Here is a 23,659-nt window from a genome sequence, read left to right on the forward strand (position 1 = left end):
ACCCTCCTAGTCCTGCAGTCCTGAATTAGCAGGCTCCTAAAGAAGCCTCACTTGCTTAGCGGTCTGTCGTGGGGCAGACGCCATCCAGAACAATTTAGACACAGTGAATTAACAATAAGTCAGGTTTGAGAAGGGCAAGTCAAAAGAACCGGTGAATTACAAACCCATAGAAGCCACCCAAGAGAAGAAATGTGACAAAATGTCTTTGCTAAAGAGTAGCTAGAAAGTTAAGGAGACTTCATTAAATACCAGTGGCGATATAAGTCCTCAAGCCCTTTGGTTCCCAGACACTGATGCGCGGGGACGAAAGTGTGGGGGATGCTGGTCACCTCCATCCACCCGTCTACCCATGCATCCCTCCCTTCCTCCTTGTATCTGTTCTTTAACTGTGTACTTTTTAAACAGTGTTACTATGTAGCATAAGGCAGTAATACAGAAATGAAAGACTTCTGCCCTAAAGAAACTCAGAATCTAGTGCCACTAATTTGCATTCTTTGAGGGGACATGATTCCTTCAGATTTCACATATTTAAGCCCAGCTGAGAGGGATTAAAGAGAAAGAAACCAAGAGGATTTTCTGATTACTTTTCTGTGATTCAAGACATCTTCGAACTTTGTGGCAAATATGGAAGATCAAAAAGTCTCATTTAGGTTCATTTCCTCACCCCACAGATGCAGCAGCCCTTACCAGCCAACCAAGAGAAGGACACTCATTGGACAAATTGGACATTTGCATTGGTCAATATATATAAAGTTTAGGGACACAATGGGGTCAGATTCAGCTATTTATCAGCCCTGTAACCTGAGGATAATTTATAAATTTTCTGAGCCCTTTTTCTTATTTATTATATAAGCATAGTCCCTGCTTCATTTCACAGGACACTTTTCAAGGAATAAAATAGCTCAGGATATATGAAAGTTCTTTAGAATCTCTACGCTGTTATGCAAAATGCGAAGTGGATAAATGACATCTTCCAGCCAAGAATATCCCCCAAGCATCTCCCAACCCAGTAATGAAGACGGCACATTTGGAAATTGCCTTAACGTTGGTCATCTGTCTACTTAAATGCCTTTATTGTTAGAAGCTCACCACTTCCCAGGGACACTTATTCCATTATTAGACCTATCTGACTATTTAAACGTGCTTCTCCATAACAGGCTATAAGATACGCATTTAAGACCTGGTCATAAAATTCAAATGGCAGTTCTCAGAAGGCACCAGTGTTACAGCATTTTTTGTCTCAGCTTAGTCCGCCGTGTTCAGGAGCTGGCAGTCCCATCTCTGCCATCGTCTCTCCCTCCAGTCTGCAGGAGTTAATGCTGTCTGGGGATGGGGGGGGGTATTGTTTGTGTTGGTAAGTGTGTGTGTGTTTGTTTATGTGTCTGTTTTCTGCAGGAGCAAGGAGCACCCTGGAGAAGAAACAGAGGAGGAAGGAGGATGAGGATGGTGTGGGGTGTGCTCATCCTTGGAGGGACAGAACCACAAGATGCTAAAGTGCCCATTTGGATGAAGAATGTTGTCAGACTTACAGGCCCACACCATGCATGCTGCTTTGAAACTCTGAGGGAAAAGCTAAAAAGCAAGTGAGGCCACTTCCCGTGTCTGGGAAGACCAGTGCAGATGCGTCCTGAAGGAACTAAGCAAGAATGAGATGGCGCGAAGAATGTCATTACACCTGGCCGTGAAGTGAGGGAGCTGGGTCCTCATTCAGAGCAGCTCCTCTTCAGGAAGAAGATAGAAGACTAATACTCGGTCCCCACACACGTGGGGCAGCCTCCTGGTGGGAACTCCCAGCCATGCCACGGCACACTTAGGAAGAGCTGGCAGGCAGATGTGGATGTCAGGCTGAGACCCATGCAAGCTAATGAGCTGGAAATTAGGTGTCAAGGTTAATATGACTTCCTTGCAACCCTCCCTGGGGACATTGAGATTATGAATATTGTTATTATTAACATTAGTGTCAATTAAGAATATCACACAATAGTGTGAGGTGGAGGAGGGTTCAACATTACTTTGCAGATTATTAGAACCAGTTGTTAAAATCAAATACTATTTTTATTTGATCACTTTTCCTCTTGAGCACAAGTTTCTTTCTTATGGCTTATTTTGTGAGCCTCTTTCAATAGATAACAGATTATTAACCATCTAACTTAGAAATATGCTACTTTAAATCCTAAATACACTATACATAAGGTATACATTTCCCCTCAAAAGCTGACTTGAAAACTTCACCATACGTACACTGGTACTTAGGGGTAATAAATACAAATGTTAGTTATTTCTAGGAACACTTTATGCTGCTTCTGTGGCTATTTACAAATATACCAATTTGAAGAAGGAAGAGGTTTGATGGTAGTTTGTTTTGCATTCCCTCTTTCTCAGTGGCGAAGGTAAACAGTATTTTGGCTTTCTTTTCAATTATTCCAGAAGGATTCTAGGGATATTCTTAAAATTTCTAAGGGATCTTCCTTAGGGATGACTACAACCCAGGAAGAAACTTTAGGTAAATCTGTAGGAAATTAAATCATCATATTTGTGATCGAACACCTTTATAAACCTTTACAGTGACATACACGCCACTTGAGTCAAAGAAAGCAGGAAGAAAAAAGCAGATTATGAATCAAGAGACTGAAAGATGCAATCCCAACACTCGGTTTTCAACCATTTGACAATTTTCTACTTAGTCACCATGGAAGTTCTCAGTATCATCCTTCCCTTTGTTAGGTGGAAAGACAGGGGAAGCAGCTGGGGAAGAGGGAGGTAAGTAAGGTTCAAGGAAAAAAGAAAAACAGTTAGGGGGTCCCGCTGGAAGACAACAAAGGCTTTGCAGGGAAATAACTTACTTGCTTATCAGGACCAAGGTAAACAGATCCAACCAGACCACAACACAGGCGAAAGGGACCAAAACTAAGAACCGCCCAAACCACACCTCATCATCATCTCATTAAAATAAAATTGAGGGTTACTCCCCCTCCATGCTCCCATCCCCACTTCCACCCTCCCCACCATATCCTTTCCTGTGTGTCTTCTCGGGAAGGATACACACTGAGAGGGGTGGCTGTATAAACTGACCTGTCAGTCAAATGTCCCCACCTTGTCAATCAAAGAGGCACCCCCCAGCCAGACTAATAAAAAGGCCTCCCTCCTAATGGACCCAGGCCTTTGTTTACCTTGACTCTGGCCTAGTCCCTTGGAGTGTATTCAAATAAAACTTTCACTCTGCTTCACTATTGTGTCTCTGTCTTTCAATTCTTTGTTCCAGCAGGGACAAGAACCGAGGAGAATAAAACGCGATGTGTTAACATCTTGAAAGAGATGGCACCTTCCATCACACAGAGAGAAAACAATAGATGTTTATAACCCAGGTGGCATCGCAGTCCACCTTCGTGCATCTCTTTCCATGAGGGTGGAAGGCTTCCAGTTTTGTCAGTTCTGTTTTCCTTTGATTTTACAGATTGTTCTGCCTTAGAACAGTCCACACAGGCTGATAATAGGACACTTTGTTCTCTTTAACATAAACATAACTCCATGAAAACTGTAATTGCTTTATGCCTATTCCTATTCTGCAGTTTTAGTGAAAATCTCCATATGAAAGAGAGTTTGTTGCTGGGTTGAAGAGGACCCTGACATCCCGAAAAATAAGGACATGAAATGAAAGAGATCAAAGCAAGAGAAATCATTACCTTCCTGCCCTATCTGTAGTTTCACATCAGTTTTTACTATACTCATGAAAGACTGTATAAATAAATATTTTATGATCCACTTTCTAACCTGGGTGCCATGTTAGAATGCTATAAACTTTCCCATTAGGTTATGCTTTGAATCAGAGAAAAACATATCCAATGTTAGCCCAGGAAAGAATCCTAGCTATCTAGTTCAAAGTTCTTAATTTTATAAATGATAAAAAGACTCAGAAAAGCTGATTGCCTCTTGCAGGATCTTGAAGCAGATGGTTTTTAGATCCAGGTCTAGAACTCCAGCTCCTGCTCTCCCAGTTCTGTACTTTGCCCAGGGGCCACAGTAGTTTAACTACATACCCTGTCATAAGCCTCCCCGAAGAGCTAAAAGCCTAGACTTTCTTTTCAAAAACCACCTGTGGAAGCGACAGGACACGTGACCTTAGCATCTCAGAAATGCTGAGTTCTTGGCACCTAGAAGGCTAAGTTCTTCTTCACGAAGGTTTCCTTGCACAAAAGAAAGAGGTGTCAGCCACTAAGCCAGCGTCGAGAATCCTCCCGTTGTTACTCCTAAGAATACTATCCCCCCCCCAAAAAAACAAGTAGCAGCTTGCTATTTGTTTTTCCTGTTTATCATGTCATTTCTCCATAGCTAAGGTCTCCCCTGGCATAAGACATAGACCCAAGTTGGGACCTGCAGGAGTACAGGTTTGTCCATCATTTTTTCCTGAAATGCATCAGGGTTGGTTTGAAACCCCCAGAGTCTCCTGAGTGAAATTCAGAACCGTCCCCCACACCTGGAGGGCAAAGAGAGACCAACGAATGAGGCAGATGACTCCTGGTCAGTATGTCACCAGTTTAAAAAGCAAGGGAACTTACATACAAGGTTCGCCTTGAGTGGTCTCAAGATTAGTCGGTCTCTGCACAGCCTGCCAGAACCTTAAGAGCTTACATAACTCTTAACTGCGTTCAGTCACACATAAAGTCCAGGTTGTCTCAACAGCACTTTGCTCTCTCAAGGCTGCATCCTGGAAGTGGCTCCAAGTGTGGGAACACTGGGTAGAATGTATTCCAAGAGCAAGTGAGCTGTCAAGGAGCCTTCTATTGTCCCTGTGCAGCTCATGGGTCCACTGGTGGTCACATCCTCTCGAGGACATCCTCCAAAAAATCAGAACAGATTTGTTTCAGGGCTCAAGGACAGCTCCACAAAGACCTATAAAAAATTAGATATAAATATAGATAGATACAGATATAAAGTCTAAGTGAAATCAGGATGCCTGTTCCACAATAAAAGTAAAGAAGACCATTAGGCTATAAATTTTATTGTAAAGGATATGTTCTCTGGGTGATAAGACCAAAGAAGATACTAAAATGGATATTACAAAGAGCTACATCTTTGAAAGGAGACCAGTGAGCCCTCTTGGGCCAGGCCCTAGTGATCTACCACCGCTCACGGTCACACATCCAGGGGCACCAGAAAGTGAATTTGAAGCTTCCACCAATGTGCACAGTCCACATTAATCCTTCTCTCTATAATGATATTTTTGAACTTAGGCATGTTCTCATTAGAATAGGTATTAGAGGAAATATGTTATATTGTGAGCAACAGTATAGCATTAGACATAAACTCCACAGCCAAGTTTCTAGGTTCAAATTCTAGCCTACACTCCTACTAGCTACATAACCTTAGGCATGTTAATTAACCTTTCATGATTCAGTTTCATTACCTATAAAGTATGATAACAGTAACTACCTTTTAGTTACTAAATTAATTCCATCAGATTAAGATAACAGAGCATTCAGAAACATACCAAGCACATAGTAAGCAGTATATAAGTTACTGTTTTTTATCCTTACCTTTGAGCATGGGCACAACTATCTTTGGTTTATGCAGGATAAAGGTAATTAATAAATGTTTGAATGAATGAAGCAACAAAGGGAGATCATATTAATAACTTTTATTTTAAATATAGATTTTAGTATGGTAATAAGTCATCACCAATAGACTGAAATCTAAACATTGATTCTTCAGAGAAGGAACCCACCAAGACTTAATCTTATGCTCCGGGCACAACATCCCCAAAGAGCCTCTTGAATAGAGAAATAATCTTACCCCATAATGTATCCCAGGGCAGCCAATTCACTCAACAGTGTGAACCTGGTGGGAACTGGCTTTACTGTTCTCCAGTCACTGCTTGTAGGTACACCTGTGGAATCTCCATCCCTTGGTCCTAGCTTCAGGGAGGTCCCATGTGCCCAGATTCTTTCAGGTGTAAGAAGCCCCACTTCATTCATGACGACCCCCATACAGGGAGTTAATGGGGTTGGGTCCAGGCTGAATCAAGATGCAGTCTCATAGGCCGTCTGAGGCCTCTCCCCAACTTCCCTGAGTCAGGGTGACAATGGGGGAGGCTCCTGGCCTGACCCTTTCCCCCTTTCCTCCCTATCCATTTCCTCCCACTTCTGGCTTTTCCAAGATCTGAGTTAAGGAAGATGAGATTCAAGGAAAGGTGTATTCTGTATTTGCTTAAATTACCCTTCATGTAAGTTCCTCCTAGATTAGTACTGGCTGGCCACCAGTGACCTCTTTGGGGCAGATATCCAAACACTAGCACTTCGGTGAGGTTCCTTGGAAGCGTCTTGAGGAGTTTTGCAGGCACTTTGTACAGTTCCCAGAAAAAGGTGATCTGGTTTTTGACTTGTCTCTTGAAATTCTTCCCATCCCCAATGGTCTATCTCTTCCCATCCCAACCTATCACCCCAGTGTTCTCTCACATCAGCAGGGCACTTTTGGGACAAGGTGATTTTAAAATAGCTTCCACCTTTCACACCATCCTCTTAAGTCTCGGGAAACTCAAGTATCCTTCCCATGTCACGTGATGGAAAGGTGGGCTCCCCCCTGGTCCCTGCTCATTCGGCTCTGTCATCACAGCTGCTCCATCTGCTGCTTTCAAATCTCCCAGGTAAGAAGCAAGCCCCAAGCCCCATTTTCACATACACCTCAGACATCAGGCAGCACCTGTCCACTCCCAGGATCTCTCTCTGCCTTCTATTCCTCTAGTGGTCCCGGGGAAGGCAGAAGGGCTTCTGTGCTTCAGTGAGCCCCTAGCTGTGAGAAGAGATGCCAATTTCCTCTTATTCGAGGTACCCTCACTATCTCCTGGTAGTTTTCTTGCAGCCCTCTCAGTTGGTTTGAAGGAGACGTTACTTTCCTTTACCCAAAGTGCATGGGGAAACCCCACAGTCCTCCCCACTAAAGCAGCAGCTCACTACCTCTCTCCACAACTTGCTTTCCTCTGTGGGCTGTGGATGAGTCAGGCAGTAATGGAGTAAAAGGGAAATGAACACAGGACAAACCCCGTCAGGGTTTCGTAAATGCACAAAGCTTCTCATTACTTTTACCATCTTTGCGCCAAGCTTGGAATTGGGCAGCATTACAAACAGCAAGGAAAGTATTTGAAATGTTTTAGAAAGGAGACATAAAAGGGAAGGAGGGCAGTTCTTTACAGAAGTCAGTAATACAATATGAAAGATGAGACAAAAACTCATTCTGGTAAATAGGATTGGAAATGTCTGTGAATTCCACTTTTATCTACAGCAAAAGTCACCCTACCAAAAACAAATATTTGGTAAAATACCAGAGCAGTAAGTTATTTTATCTTGATATTAAGGACTCTGATGCAATGCATAACTGATTACAATTGAGTTTGATAGACTAATGTCCTTTACCATGTTATTATGAGTATTCAGTTATGTGCACTATTAGTTCTGGAATTTTAGGAAATGGTCAATTCTTTAGTTATTATCTCTTCACTAAGATTAAATTTAGATACATTTCTTGGGTTTCTGCCCAAGGCAAAAGTTCTTAATTAAAAATTCTAATTTAGAGTTTATATTTTTACCACTTAAATGTTGCTGTGAAATTTCAAGATATTCACTGATACAAGTTTTTGTTAGGTATATAACAAAATGATAAACAAGGAGTTTCTGATTTATGTAAGGTCAATAACATATGTGAGATACATTTATATAGAGAGATAAATATATAAAATAATAATTAAATGTTACCTATATAAATATATTTCTATGTAACAATTGTTGAGCAACTGCCATGTGACAAAAGAATTTTCTTCCTTCTGGAGAGCTCAATTTTCCTGTCTCTTCAACCTGTTATTGCCCAGAAAATCCTCTATGATATTTTTATTCAATTTTTACTTAGGGATTAAATCAAATAAGATTCAGAATAGGTTCTAGATACCATAGTTTTTCTAGCAAGAGGCATTAAAAGAGGTAAATTTCCACTGCTATAATCTATTCTTTCTCAATAGCAACGTTCTCCTGCCCTTAAAGGGTATCTCTAATCCCAAATAATCTCAAGGGCTCATCCCTCCTTCTTAATTTCTCCTACAAAAAATGTGGCCACAGGTATTCCGGGAGGCCCACTACAAATGCATATTTGAATCTCTCCTGCAAACACTGGTTCAGGTCAGTGCTGTTGTGGCAGCCAGAGACTAGACGGTTGGCCTCATGATCCAACTACCTGCAATCATTTCTATAGGAAATCGTCTCCAGAGTTCCAAAGAATGGACATGAAACATGAAGTGAGACATACCCTGACTTCTTTAAAATTCACAGAGAGATGCAAGGGGGAAAATTCCTTCTAAAGTTCTACCTTTTTGAATGAACAATATTACCACGGTGTCTCCTGAAGAAACATCTTCAGAACTTCCCATTCTATAAAAGCAGCGAACTTCCCCTTGATATTAATTCTTGGTCCAATGGAGAAGAAGATCTTCCCTCATTTCTTTCTTCATGATCTGATAAATTAATCTGCTCTAAACTTATCTGTTCTTAACATCTTTGCTTTTCCCACGGCTGGCTCTGTGACCTTTCCTCGGGAACTGAAAACCACGAGCTTCTCCCTCCTCTTTAAAATGGAAATATTATTTGGTTTGAGGATTAAATGAAGTAAATCACCTAACACATACTGGACAAGAATACCAGCTCTCCACCTTTATAAATAACCACTTTCAATGGCCAAATCACAGACTGAGTTGTGCATATTAAGACTTTATCAAAAAATCAAGGAAAACAAGTTCAGTATTTAAACATGGCCATTGTTTGAACTCTGCACTTTTTTGCTCTTAGCTAGTTTCTGTTTTCAATTTCCTTGAATCTGGTTCTCATCTTAATACAGGTAAAAGTTACATGGCTACACAGTCATGATAGGCGTTTTAAAGTATTTTTGCATTTTCCCCAAATAAAATGAACAAATATTTAAGGTTATATGTATTATGTGCCAGTTTAGGAGCCTCAAGAAATGTGTTAGTTTATAGATACACATTTTTAAAAATCTAAAATAGGATTATCTAACCTGGCCACCAACTTTAGTTACTGCATTTAATACTGGACCACTTTTGGCTATTTCCAAAACTGAGATTTATCCTTAAAGAATGAGTATGCACTGCTCCTGAGTACATTCAAAGGCATGTGCTAAGCAGCACAGTTGGACAGAAAGAACAATGAAAAGTGAATCTAAAGAACTTCCTTTGAAATTCATCATGTTATCACCAATTAAATGACCTAAGGAAAGTCATATAATCTCCCTGCACCCATTTTTTCTGCTACAGAATAATGATTCAGGTATCTGCCTTGTTAACTTTTAGAACTATTGTTAATACATAGTCCATGTAACAAAATACACAAACCCTGGACTGGGCTAGAAATAAAAGGCTGAGTCAGAAGAACATAGACCCTGACCCCCTAATAGAATCAAAATAATGGTATGTCTGTGAAAGCATTTAAAAACATTTTTAGGTGATATGTGTTACTGGACCCCACATACTCCCAGTAGTGACGGCCCCTGGAGAATCACAGGATAACGGAGAACCCAGTCTTGAGACTCTGTTAACTTTATGATGAATCACAAGAGAAGGTAATAGAACAGCATGTGCCCAAGCTAAAGGAGGAGGCTTCTAAAATTTAATAAGGGGTAAACCTCCCAATTCATGGCAACAGCTTTTAAAACCCCCTTGCAGGTCAGCAATCCACACTCCCCTATTACACCCACTGTGTGACTCCTTAAAAGCTCTTACTGGAGTATACACACGACTGGAGATGTTGCTCTTCTACCAGCGCTCAGTTTTCTGTGGGAGGGTGGCCCTGGAGCTTGCAGTGCTGGCCCCAGAGCATGTGTGACCCTCCTCTGCTCAAACTACAGGCTTGTTTACTGCTTCTTACCTGGGCATCCTTTGCATCACCCCGTATGAATATGATAAAAGAGATTACAAAAGGTCACGTGACAGGTAAAGGAACGGTAAAGAATTCTAGCTATCAGTGTTTCATCAGCATTTCAAGAACTGCAGGGTACTAACTATGAGCCACTGGGATGGACCCAAGTAGGACACCGTCCTGGAGCACTGAACAGACAGGAATGCGGGCCGAACAATGAGGTGACTGAGACAGGCTGTGCCAACCGCCAGTGCAGTTACCCCAGTTTAGCCCTGCAATCCCATGAAAATATAATGCGTAGTCGGTGTATCCTGAGCAAGGCTCCCTAGGCACACAGCCAGCTGCACTTCCCAGCCTTCCTTGTAGTCAGGAGTAGCCCCGTGACAAGTTCCTGGGCCAAAAGAACGTGAGCAGTTCCGTGCGTCACTTCCAGGCCCGGCTCGCGGACATCCTTCGGTCCATCTAGAGGAAGACAACCCCTGCGGGCCTTGTGCTGCCGAAGATGGACCGTCAGTCTGACCGAGTTACCCAGTGGAAAAGGGCCGCTCACCTCACCTGTTTACCCTCCACCACCATCGTGGCAACAAGAAAGAAACTCCTACATTTCAGACTTGACAACACCTTGGGAGTCGGCCTCCTGTAAACAGTTGTGAGTGTGGGCTCTGCAATCAAGGTAGGCCTCAGTTTGAGTCTGCGTCTACCACTAGCCAGATGTGTGGTGTTATGTTTCTCTAAGCCCCATGGTTGTTTTTTTTTTTATGTATACTATTGGAATATTAATAGGATCTATTTCACAGTATTGCTGTTTACCCCAGTGCCTGGCATGCCCAACTGCTCAAGAAAAGTCACTATCATTATTGTGTATAGCTTCCCAGGTAATTTTAAAAATTAAACTGAAATAGTCCTTATTGCTGGAGGAGAGATAGGACCACCGCAGGTGTCTCCAACCAGTAAGAGGACTAACTACTGAGCTGCCAATCAGTGCTTGTTAGCATGGGTCACCCCACCTAAAACCTCATGCAAAGGGCGTTAAAATAAGCCCCCCCACCCCACCCCCAGCACTCGGGATCTGTCGGACATAAGGTCGGGACCCGCTCTGATACAGAGCATCATAAACTTCCTTGACTTTGGTCTCACTCCATCCAGCTTCCCTGCGATGCCGAACCTAACTCTTCCCAGCCCTTAGTCATGTGTGCCTATGTGATTTATTCTGATCACTGAAATGTGAGTGGAAATGACATGTATCATTCCCAGGGGGAAGCTTTCAGAGTCAGCATGCATTTAAAATGCTCTCTTTTTTTCTGCCCCACCGATAGCAATGACCCAGCGAGTGGCTGCTCTGTCAGCTCGGGTCCTAGAGTGAGGAAACACCAGCCAACCCTTGATGGATATGCAGCATGGCCAAGAAATAGATCCTTGTCATTTTAAGCAACTGGAGATCTGGGGATTTATTTAATACAAGCCCCTCCTGGCCTGCATAGAAACAAATATTCATAGGTAAGTTTTAAAAAGTTTCATTATTTTACAGCAACCTCTAATACTAGTAACTGACAACTGTAGAGTGGTCACAATATTCCAAGAAGTGCTATGCGCTTTCTGTATGTCAACTCATCCATTTCCATAACCCAGTGAGATACCTGCAGTGTTCTTTGCCCCATTTAGTAGGGACAGAAAGATTAAGTAACTTGCCCGAGATTACATACAAGGCCAGCACATAGAAGCCAGTCTGAAACCATCCATTATTTCCTGATAAGGGTGCTGGGGTGAGCCCCCCAGGGCCAGGCTTCAGGACCAAGGCTCTCGTGTCATCAGTTGTCAGAAGCATTGACTGGCCAGTGGACTGGCTTGGAACACAGTCCCTCCCTGGGAACCGACCAGGCAAAGCGCGGCCTCACCCAAGTTACGCGTGTCCCTGAAGGGCTGGCAGAGCCTGGGCATCCGCGTGGCAGTTTGACTTCTCCCTTGGCCCTTTCTTGCTTTCCTCACTAGCATTGGTCTGCAAAGCATCGCCCAGTAAACTTGCTTCATGTACACCTCAGTTTCAGAGTATATCTCCCAGGGAACAAGAACAACAATACCTCCTATGTAGTCCTGCAAATGTACTATAACATAAGCATGTTACTATTAACTCAGTGCTCAATTAACTGCCAAATGACTCACAGACCATTCAGGGCAAGATCCTGGGGCTGTCCAGAGAGGACTGGCATGAGGATGCATCTCACAAGTTAATGGAGATATAGAATGTTCTACTCTCTCAACTGAATCTGGTACACTTCATTTCTCATAAATGCTACCCGTAGTTATTTAGCTCCCGAAGAAAAAAAAAACAACCACATATTTTGTATATAACAAATGGTGGTTGGTCTTTATTATGACGTGTACTCAGACTTGTGAATAGACTTAGGAGCTGGGGTTCTTTACCTCCTTCATGAAGAGAGATGTCTCAAGAGACTAAAAGCCACATATCTTTATTGTACCAAATATTACATATCTCTATGTTTTAGTAACACATAAAATTACTATTGAAAACTGATGTCTGAAGTTGATTTTGATTTCTAAGAAATTAGTAGAACCTCAAATTTAAATTATAACCAATCAGCTCTCTCCTGCACATCTTAACTTACCTCACATCTAATTCTAATAATATCTAAAGTGAGGCAAGCATTACTTTAATGTATCTCTTTTACAGTTGAGTGTTTCTCACAATCTAAGCTCTGTCCCAGCACCTGTTGTCTACACTTCCTCAGAGGAAAAATACATACTATAAAACTTGAAATAAATGGGAAGTTCATGGAAGTAACAACAAAATAAGACAAATTATAAAACCAAGAGTCTAAATGGATCTGTGTAATTTAAGAAAAACATTATTACTGACTTAACCTTGGTATTTGCATACGTTATGCATTGCACACTCTGCTAACATATCCTCACTACATAGTGATGTAGATGAATGGCAAAAGTTATGTAGAATTCAGGAGAAATTAGATTGTTATACTTTCTTCTTTATGGATTGTCTTAGTCTACTGCTTAGCCAAGCTGCTATGACAAAGGCCACTGACTGGGCACTTAAACAACAGAAATTTATTTCTCACAGTTCTGGACGCTGGAAGTCTGAGATCGTGGGGCCAGCAGGGTTGGGTTCCGGTGGGGACCCTCCTCCTGGTTTGCAGATGTACATGGATCCTCACAAGGTGGAGAGGGTTAAAGAGTCAGAGAGAACAAGAGAGAGAGTGTTCTAAAAGTACTCCAGTCCCACTGGGCGGGTTCTGCCCTCAACCTAGTTACTTCCTAAAGGCCCCCATCTCCACAACCATCACACTGGTGTGAAGTCTTCAACATATGAGTTTGGGGGGGGGGGGGTCACAAATATTCAGTCCTTAGAAGGTGTTTATTCTTATTCTCTACCTAACCAGAGGACCTTGAATTCAGCAATGAACTCTTTTAATGGAGTAGTTTATGCTGTCCGTGTAATTTTAAAAGAGTTTAAAATCAGTACAGAGCTTGGATTTACAAAACAGGTAACAAAGCCCTTTGTGAGCATCCTTTCAAAATGCAAATAAAAACTATATTCCTTATGGGCTGTTTTAATTTGGTGGAATGTGTATTAAATTATGTTAAGGCTTCAGTAGGGACATTTTCTCACATTTATATTACTACCCATTGAACAAGTGCTTTATTTTCACAAATTAGAAAATATGCACCTTGTAAATCAGAGTACTAATAACCAGTACCAGAGTACTAATGGAGTAACCAAGGAAAGGGCAGCCAGGAGTGGAAATATTACATTATAGGGTATTTTTCAGAGAAGCACAGTTGTGAAAAAACTTCAAGTGCCTGAGATAATTCTAACTAATCAAAGAACTACCATAATAGAGGTTCTTATGAGATTCAGTTGAATGCCTGGAAAAGAATGATCTAAAATTAGCATATTAATTATTTGCAGGTAAACAGTTTCTTTTTCTACAGCTTAAAGGCATGCAAAAGCAATCTGTTTACTGAAGTAATTTATAAATCTCCCCTTAGAAATCTTACTCTATGTATTAACTTGGATATTGTAAAACAAAGTTTGCTACTTACTCCTCTCCCAAGTATTAGGCCTTCCACTTAGCTAAGCCACGGTTCTGTGTATCCGTGGTACCAAGTGCTAGACTTCCACCTCATCTTGGGTATCTGAAAGGCATATGTTATACATTTTTATTCAGGTAATGCTTCTTCTATAAAAATAAATTTGGTCATTCAAGGGCCAAAGCATCAACATAAAAATGAAATATTTTTATATTTAAAAATAAATATACTTGTATTATATATATTAAATAAATAAAAATATTTACTATTGTAACATCTCAAAACTTGTCCTTAACTCTCAACCAGGCACATTCACGAACCACGAACCCTGAGACAGAGTAAGTGAAAATAAGAATAATTACCATGATTATAGAAAGTTTTTTGGTTATGAGGACGTATTAAACAGAAAAGTGGTTTCTGTTTTCAAAAAAAGAGTTACAAAATGTTTTCTTCTCAAAATAGGTAACAGTTCTAAACTCCATTGATTTTGCAAATGATCATAAATTTTCAAAAGGGCAAATCTAAAGACTTTATTGCACTATATAATTTAGAGAATATAGCAACAATCAGATAGGTATATTTTACTTCCTATGAGAGTTAATTATTAAAGAGAATGGTAAGGGCATATTGGTTCATAATGAAATTCAAATGTTGACTTCACCACTTCCTCGCCACGTGGCTTTGGGCCATTCACTGAACTCCCTTGTCACAGATTTATCATCTAATAAATTTAGATTATTATAATAAGACCTACCTCATAGGACTGTTATAAAAATTAAATGTATTAATACTTCTAAAGCAATTAGACCGGTGCTTAGCAGATGGTAATTCCTCAAAAAGCATTAGCTACCCAGTTTTGTCAGTTAATTTTTCTTTCCATGCCGAAGCTGATCTATAAATTCCCCAAATTGTGTGTCCTTGCTTAGACAGTCAAGAATCTATTATGTGTATGTGTAATTTTTTTTAAGCTTCCTACGATTGAAAAATGTGTATATAACATCTGGACATCAAAAAAAATCAGATAAGGTTTTTGAAAGTTTGGTATTGTAAAGAACCATGACTGTAGCTTTTGCTCTGTGAATAGCCCTGCCTTTCCTACCTGAAGTTTAGAACACAAGAAATACCACACTGAGTTGCACCCCATGGCATCTGTAGCTCATCAGCCTCTCTTTGACAATTGTACGGAGAAGGCGGCTCCACATGCAACATGGCTGCCCTCCACATAACCAAACTAAAACATTCAGGAATATGTACCAACAACCTTGTACACCCTCCCTTGGACATATCAAGCTCCCACTATTCATTAATTTATGCCAATCTTCTTAAATCATGTTCCATTTTTAATCTATTCCATTCTGTGAGGAAAACAAGCTAAATATACGTACACTTTCTTTTCCTCTTTATTCTGTAAACTACATTTTCAATCTTCACTAAGTGACTTTTTGTTCTAGAATTCCACAAGTGAGGAAATTAACATTAAAGTGACAAGAGTCATATACATAGCATATGAACTGAAAGACATTCTGGATATTTTGAACTTAATTCCTAGAGAACTTTATTAATCTGATAAAACTCATAGGAATGTTTGTTTCTGAAAACCCATTTACAGTCATGATTCTCCTTATTGAATTGATGAACTAACTCTTCACCTGGCCAATGAGAATGTTAAGACAGTTGCAGTTCAGTATAACAGAAGCAGTGGATCTTGTCTGAGCATAATTTCTTACTTTATTGGCTCTAAATTCTCCATTTGTACATCAATACACTAATTAGCTTTACATTTCTTCACTTGAGAAATGTTAGATAACTATATAAAATGGCCTATTTTTGTTTTCTTAAGGTATATAATAATTAGATCCACAAGTCTAAATTTTTAAAAATTAGGTTTGACATAGGTTCAAATATTCTTGTAAGTAAATAATGTTGGTTGATATTAAGTGTTCAGTACCTACAGTTGCACTTAATGTCAGGAATGGACTAGAGGTGGTACTAATATGCCTGAGGTTTAAAAGTGTGTTTTTTTCTATTTGTGATATTCCTTCCTATACAAAACCAAGTAAGCAGTCCATCTTCTTCATTTTTTTCTTCAAATGAACAAATCAAGCAAAAATAATCTTCTGTGTGTATGTGTGTGTATGTGTGTGTGTGTGTGTGTGTGTGTGTGTGTGAAAAGTGGCATACTTACAGCTAAATATTTAAACAGCCTGCTTCCTGCCTGTAGAATTTAAGGGTCCATCAACCTCTTTCTTTTTTCACCCTCTTTGCCCTCTCAGGCCAAGTTAGCATTGTTTTTGCTAAAATAATCTTCCCAAATATTCTGTGGGTATTCTGTGAATTGCACCGGTTCACTCCATTAGACAAAGGAACAATGCAGGTGAGCTTCCAGGAGGCCCACAACTTGATTAAAGGTTCCATGAAGCACAACCCTAATCTCTTGGAAAGGCTCTTTATGTAACTGACTACCACTCTAGTCCTTTGGTCTTACTCAGATTTTGATGAAAGGTTGTACTGTCACACCCTCGTCTTTTCCTCTAGACCTCTGCACTGCTGACAGGGCCTTGGGGACTTTTGCTCCTGAAGAGGCTGAGCATTCCCCGAGTCATCCAGCCCGCTTCCTTTTTGTTCAGCAGTTCTGCAGTCAGTAGCTCCCTCCTCTTGCCTTGTCCTATAAGCAGCAAGAAGAACCCAGGTAGTAGAGTCAACACATCCCTTGAAAATCTCCTTAGCTGCATAACAGTGCACCTTGCACTTACTATTTCTTTCTTCCACATAATTGCAAAAGACAGTTTTGCTAAGATTTCTGCCATTGCATAACAAGGGTTCCTCTTTCTTCAGTTGCTATAATATATTCCTCACTTCCTTTTGAACCCTTATTAGCAGCATCATCTAAGTCTACATTTCTATGAACGATCTGATGCAGGCAATTCAGGCATTCTATACCATGCTTCCCAACATTTCTCCAGCCTCCACCCACTGCCCAGTTCCAAAGCTACTGCTGTATTTTCAGGTATTTGTTATGGCATTGCCCCACTCCTGGTACCAAACTCAGTATTAATCGCCTACCCACCTATTACCACAAACTTAGGACCTGAAAAAAACACATTTATTAGCTCACCATTTCTGTGAGCCAGGAGTCTGAGCCCAGCTTAGCTGGGTCTTCTACAAGGCTACAACCAAGGCATCAACCTTAGAGTCTCATCTGAAGTCTGAATGGGGAAAGATCCACTTTCTCACCCACAAGGCTATTATTAATGGTATCCAGCAGCTTAGAGGAAGCCAGACTGAGGGCCTAAGTTTCTCACTGTGCGGGCTTCTTGCCACACAGCAGCTTGCTTTTTCAAGTTAACAAGACAGAGCATTTTTGCAAGGCAGGCACTGCAATCCTATGGGGCAAGTACAGGCCCAGAGCCCATAGACCCCTTTGCCATATTCGATGACTTCCAAGCAAGTCATAGTTCGTGCCCACCCTCAGGAGCAGACTTGGTATTCTTGGTGGGTATCAGGAGCTGGGGACCTTGGGATGACCTAGAGTCTCCCCTCCACCTCCCAGAACAAGGTTGCTCTGTATGAATCGATGAGACCTTACCCAGAATCTGCTCTCCACTGCTGGTCAACCCTCATGCTAGGGGCTTAGCGTGGTATTTAAGGTCCCGCAGATCAGTTTCCAGGTTTGTGAAGTAACTCTTCTCCCCACTTTTACCTCACAGATACATCAAAGAGGGTGCTAAGAGGAGTAGAAAAATGCCAGGCTATTTTGGAAATTAAAAACTGCAAAAAAAGTCTGAATTTTTTTCAGAGATTTGAGGCCCCACACATATGCCCCCCCAAAAATGGGAAGAAACTCACCAAAATGAAGAAGATATACAAAAATGTGCTAAGGACATGGGTAGGTAAAAATGTCCTATTGGTTTGCCTTACTTTAAGATTAATTTAACTGGAGAGAAAAATACGTAAGATTGACAGTAAGCATAAAGATATTTTATGTGATTATCACCGTGTTTTAAAAAATATGTGCAGTATTAGTAAAATAAAAATAGCAAAATAGATGCTATAATGGTGCATGTGCATTTGTACTTTCAGTATTTTATTATTCATGTCTTGCAGTGCAGCCTGAGGAAAAATGGTTTAATTAAACAACTTCCTATAACAATTGAGATAATGCAGGTAACATCAAGGATGATTTAAATCTACACACCACTGCATTAAATATAGAGAACTTTAGCATGGTATTTTGCTGTTAACTATTAAACTAAATTGCTCTCTTAGTATCCTTTTTAGTGTTAAAAACATTAAATACTAAGGCAAAAATTTTGCTTGAATTGGTTTTAAACGTTATTTGCCCACCTAAAATAATAACTGTATCCCAGGCACTATTCTAGTTGCTTTACATGTATCAGCTCATTTAATCCTCATAACAACTAGATAAGGGACATGCTCTATGCTCTTTAATTGCCATTTTCCTAATCAGGTAACCATATACAGAAAAATTAATGAAGCTGCTCAGTTTCACACAGCTAGTAAGTGGTAGAACTAGACCTAAACCCAGGCATCTCATTTAAAAGTCCATGCTCTTGACCATGGCATGCCTCTCTCTTAGTGGGGGTTGTGCTGAGATTTATTAGTCTTTGATTTATGTTAGAAGATAAATAGTGCTTTAAATAGTCAAATAGTTTCGTGTTATCAATTCAGTTTTGAATGAATAGGTGGACCAGGGAACAACTGCAGTATTTACTTAGATAAGCCAGAAAAACAATATAAAGTATTGTGCACTTCAATTGCAGGCACTGAGGAAAGGTTGCTTAAATTGAGCGTCCCAGAGGCAGTTCTTAGAGGAAACTTCATTAAGGAAAAAATAATGACTAAGACAAGTTTGCTCTTGGGAAGAGGAGACAATCCTACCATGCAAATAGAAAGAAAATTATCTAGCTAAGAATTTTTGATACCAAGACTTAATTTAGGGAGGTTCAAAGAAATAGATAACTAAAGCATTACATTTAAAAAGCAGACATTTTAAATTACATTTCTTAAAATGGGGGTTTATTACTTAATATTAACTTAGAGTACAATGGAAATTTTCTCTATTCTTTTTCCATCAATAACTTTAACAGAAAGACAAACACAAGATTACATGGAGGCCATGGCAATGGCTTCTAGAATCTAACAAATACCACAGGTCACTTACCTTATGCTGTTGTGGCTGTATCCATGTTCTGCTACAGTGAGTTATTCTCCTTCCACTCAATATCTCAGTCTTCCTATATCAATGAGATTGTTTCGAAAACCCACAACATGCCCAATATGAATTTTAACACCTTGTAAGAAGGCCACTTGCTATGTGTAAAGAATTCTACCATCTGCACACGTGACCCCCTCAAATATGAAAAAAAAGGTATAAAACAAGAAATAAAGGAAGAAATAAGGAAAGCAATCCAACAGTTTCTATTTCTCATAAGGGGACCAACTGTCAACTTGACAAGGTAATGCTGTCACTTCAGAGATTCTGCAGGTAACATTTTTGTGAGGCATCTTCTAACTACCCCAAATGGTGAAACAAAAAACCAACAGAGTATGAAAGTCATTCAAATCACATGCCCCTAAGTCTTCCAGCCTCCTTCTAGAATCCCTAATTCCGTAGGTTCTAGTCCCCATGCCACCCACTGTGGTAAGTCCAGGGTCCTAATATTGCTGAGAGCAGAGCAGAGCAGAATGGGAATCTGGAGAAGTACAATCTCCCCTCCTCTCCCTTTAAATTACTGCCCCTGCTTAGCTTGTGGTTGCCTCTCACTGTCTAGCCTTCTGAGCTGCCATGAGTTTTCCTCACTATTTTTGTCCCACCTTGGACATAATCTCCTCCCTCATTATCTGAACTGAAACCAACGCAAGGATATTATGTGCACAAAGATTAGCAGCAGATGGAATGATAAAAAAGAATGAATTATAACATAGGAGACAACTCTGAATTTTATGGCAGACTTCACTGTGCCAGAAAAATTTTCCTCCAGGCCTGACCCCAGAAAATCTCTTCCTAACAAACCCATCCTTAGACATTGCTTCCGTTCCACGAAGAACCCTCCTCTCAAGAGAACCTTGCTCTCCTTTTTCCACTTCCAGTGACAACCAAAGAAAGACCTCACATTTTTTAAATGTGGTTTTCTCTAAATTGTCAAAGGTCAAATTCTTCCTGAGGCCTCCATCCCTCATCAATGGTTTGCAAGTACAACAGTGGAGAGTATAAAGTAGGGGCTCACACTCATGTTAAAATGTATTTTCTTTCCTTTCGAAAACAAATGCAGGTTAGGTGGGGGATTTTTCTTTATGTTTGAGAATGTGGAATAACTTTCCATATACACACACACATACAGTTTTCTATAGTGTAAAAAATCTTCCTTCTGGAGGAAAAATGCACAGGATTTGGGAAAAGATGGATCTGGATTCAAACCCTGACTTCATTATTTACTGGCGATAAGCCCTTGTTCTCCTAATACCATTGAATTTCACACTAATAACATTTCCCTCCCCTGTTGTCTTGAGAATTTTTTCTTGAGGAAAATAAATGATTTTCCTAAGAGATTTGAGCAATAAATATTAGCTGTCCCTCCTTTTCTCCTGGAGGAAAATGCCTGTGATTCTTTCACTTATCTTTCTTTCATAGCAGTAGTGACATTTAATCTGATTATATCTAGGGAATCATCACCTTCAGTTTTTAGGAGAAAAGGTATTAAGTGTGTGGCACATCTGTATCATTTCCAAGCTGATATTCCTTTCTTATTTTTTTTCAAAAACTTTCTTTAATCAAGCCCATTGCAAAACAGTACCAGAAATTTCTTAGTAATCCCAAACCTTGCTTTTGAAAATATTATGCCTCATTTCACAGGATGGATATCAATTTCTAAAGACCTAAATTTCACAAATACAGAGAAATATGAACCCAAAAAATGTTTTTAATGTATGGTCAAGAAACTAGAACCAATTTGTTATATGCATTTATGCCACACTACTATATCCCACCAACAATCTGAATTGAAGCATTCTTTCAAAACATTTACAGAAAGGATGCTATCATCTCATGGCCTCTCAGGCAGAGCAGTGAAGCTAAAAAGACCTGTTGGTTTCGTTCTGGCCTGTTCTTTGCCAAGAGAAGCTGCTGTAGAGGCTGCTTTTGTGGACTTTGTAAAGCCTTCACACTTCACCTTGACCAACATTATAATCCGATGTGCCAAATTGAAGGGTCTATCTAAAAATCCCACAAAATTCAGTAAATAAAATTTTCAGCAAACCCCAAAGTGTTCATAGCATTTAATAGCAACCAGAAAATAAGTGTAGCTGATAATAATATTTTCTCTTCTGCACACCGAGGAGGAAGGACCCTTCCTGTACCACTAGAAACAGTGGACAATTATTGGTAAAAAAAAAACCCTTCAAGATCTTTAGAAAAGAGCTACTGATGATTAACATGGAGCAATTATAAATCAAGATAATAGTTGATTATAGAAAGTTTCAAGATTTGTATGTTCACTGTCATCACCTCCTTTAGATCATACCCTTCTTTTATTTATTCATTCACTCACATTCAATAAAAAGTGGGCAAAATACCTCTTACAGCAGTAAACTATGTTTTCTACCTTTATCTTACATCTACCTACCACTTCAGCATTTTATTAAAAATAATAATAATAACAATAATAATAAGGGAGAAATGTGGGATTCACATATAAATCAAGTATAAAAATCAAACGAATATTCATATTTGACCTGATTGTTTATAGTTCATAATGCGTGATCAAAACCGAAAGTTTCTGTGATGACTGTCCTTGTACTGTTCACCATGTAAGAACTTATTCACTATGTAAGAACTTGTTCACCATGTAAGAATTTGTTCGTTATGCTTCAGAAGATTGGAGACTGTTGAGAACTAGGCTTGGGGTTGATTAATGATTGTGCATTGAGTCCCCTATACAGAATTTTATTGTTGTTAACAACCACTTGATCAATAAATATGAGAGATGCCCTCTCAAAAAAAAAAAGTGGGCAAAATAGAATATCCCACTTCCAGTAAGAGAGAAAATAAACATATATCTAAACTAAAGCCAAAGACTGAGAAGTGATATCAAAAAATTTAAATAGAACACAATATATACAAATATTAAATCATTATGCTGTATACCTGACACTAATGTTTTATGTCAATAACAACATCTCAATTAAGAAAACAAAAAAATTAAAAATGTAAGTGAATTGCATCTTCTTATAGTCAAGAAGGGATCATACTTATCTTCCAACCTCCAATTTGAAACAACAACAACAAAATACAGACAAAATATATGTAACAACAGTTTTTCCAGATACTGGACATCAGACAGTGAAGGACAGTGATCCCAGAGAGACAAAAACAAACTAGATAATCCATATGATTGTTCCAGGTATATTTATTTCTTTGAGAGAATTTCCAGGGCACAGAAGAGAGAGGAGGAACCCAAGCAGAGCCTGGTGGAGATGGAGCTGAGAATGCAGGGATATTAAGGTGGTTAGAGTTTGCAGGGGAGTACTAGAGAAGAAAGTGTGAACAGAGAGAGAAGCCTGGAGGCCTGCAGAGGGTCCTCCTTGTACTGATCAGCACATGCATAGGAGGACACTACCTGAGCCCAGAGAAAGAGCCGTCCAAAAGCATTAGAGGAAATGGGGCCCAGGATGCACACAATGCTGGGAACAGTGTCGTCACCACCAGCCAGACTTGAAAACCTCCTAATTCATGGACCATAGAGTTCACAGGATTTTGCCTCACTGGGGTGAAATAAATAGCCCTCGGTGAAGTGCTATACTGGTCCTGCATTACAAATCTTAAAAGCAGGATACAAAAAGATCAGACTGTTTCCAAGTAATTTAACTGCATCTCACAACAAAGCTCAAGAGTATCCAGCACACAACAATATAAAATCACAATGTCTAACATCTAACCAAAGATAATCAGCTAGGCAAAGAAGGAAGAAAATATGAATTATGATGATGATAAACTCATTCCAAGGCAACCCAGAACTGGCCCAGATATTAGAATTAGTAGACAAGAACTTTTGGAAATGGCGTTATAGCTGTTTTTGACACATATAAAAAGCCAACTAGAGACACAAAAGATAGAAAAAATAATACAAATCAATCTTCTAGATGAAAATGAAGTATCTAATATGAAATAAACAGTAGATGGGATGTATTAGAAATTAGACATTGCAGAAGAAAAGATTAGTGAACTTAAATACATTACAGTAGAAATTATCCAAAATCAAAGACACAAAGAAAATTAATTTTTCAAATGAAAAGGTAGCAGTGAGCTGTGGGACAACCCCCAGTGGCCTAACATGCATATAATTGAATTCCCAAAATTCAGTATTAAGAAAACACAATGCAATTAAAAATTGGCAAAATATTTGAATGAAAACTCCAAATAAGCTGTATGGATATCAAGTAAACACATGAAAAGGTATAGGGTATCATTAGTCATTGCATAGGGAAATGCAAATCAGAATTACTAGGCATGGCTATAACTAAAAAGACTGACTATACCAACTGTTGTGAAATGTAGAGGACTTGGAACTTCCATACCCTGTTGGTGGTAATGCAAAATGGTATAACCACTTTGAAAAATACTGCAGCAGTTTCTGTAAAAACTAAACATATGCCTGCTATGTATTCTA

Source organism: Manis javanica, chromosome 12, assembly GCF_040802235.1.
Source record: "Manis javanica isolate MJ-LG chromosome 12, MJ_LKY, whole genome shotgun sequence".
Taxonomy (NCBI): domain Eukaryota; kingdom Metazoa; phylum Chordata; class Mammalia; order Pholidota; family Manidae; genus Manis; species Manis javanica.